Genomic DNA, 564 nt, shown 5'->3' on the forward strand with positions numbered 1-564 from the left:
AGTTCCCTTAACAATAAATACCTGAGTTCTGAATCTTTCATGCTTTAATTGTGAGAGTTAATAAATCTTTAAGGCTTTAACTCATCAGGTTTTTACAGTGTATAAACCATCTTTTTTAATTGTATTTATTTATTTATATTTTACTTTATTTGCAAACAAAGACAATATATTACTTCAATAAAGTATACAAGGTAAATAAATGTATTGTTTGACTTCACTATCAAAATAAAATTACAAAAATGTTTATAATTGGAACATGTAGATTTGTGTATGTGGAAAGGATCAAATATAAAACATATTACATTTATTTTGATAGAGGAGGGGTAAAGAAAAAAAAACGTTATTATTTTATTTTGTTTACTCACGCGCATTACGCCATGACGTCAGTAGGCGGTGACAGAGGACGTTTTTGAATGGACGCAGCGGTTAGTGAGGACTCTGTATCGGCTCCATCAGCTGTGTGTTCGGGTGTGTTTGTGTCTCGGCTCGGCCTCCAAAACTCGGAGCAACACAACCGGTCGACTCTTTAAAAGTCCCGGTGTTTGTTTGTTTGCTTGTTTGTTT

This window comes from Morone saxatilis, unplaced genomic scaffold (genome assembly GCF_004916995.1).
Source record: "Morone saxatilis isolate NCDOM2014 unplaced genomic scaffold, NCSU_SB_2.0 Contig9, whole genome shotgun sequence".
Taxonomy (NCBI): domain Eukaryota; kingdom Metazoa; phylum Chordata; class Actinopteri; family Moronidae; genus Morone; species Morone saxatilis.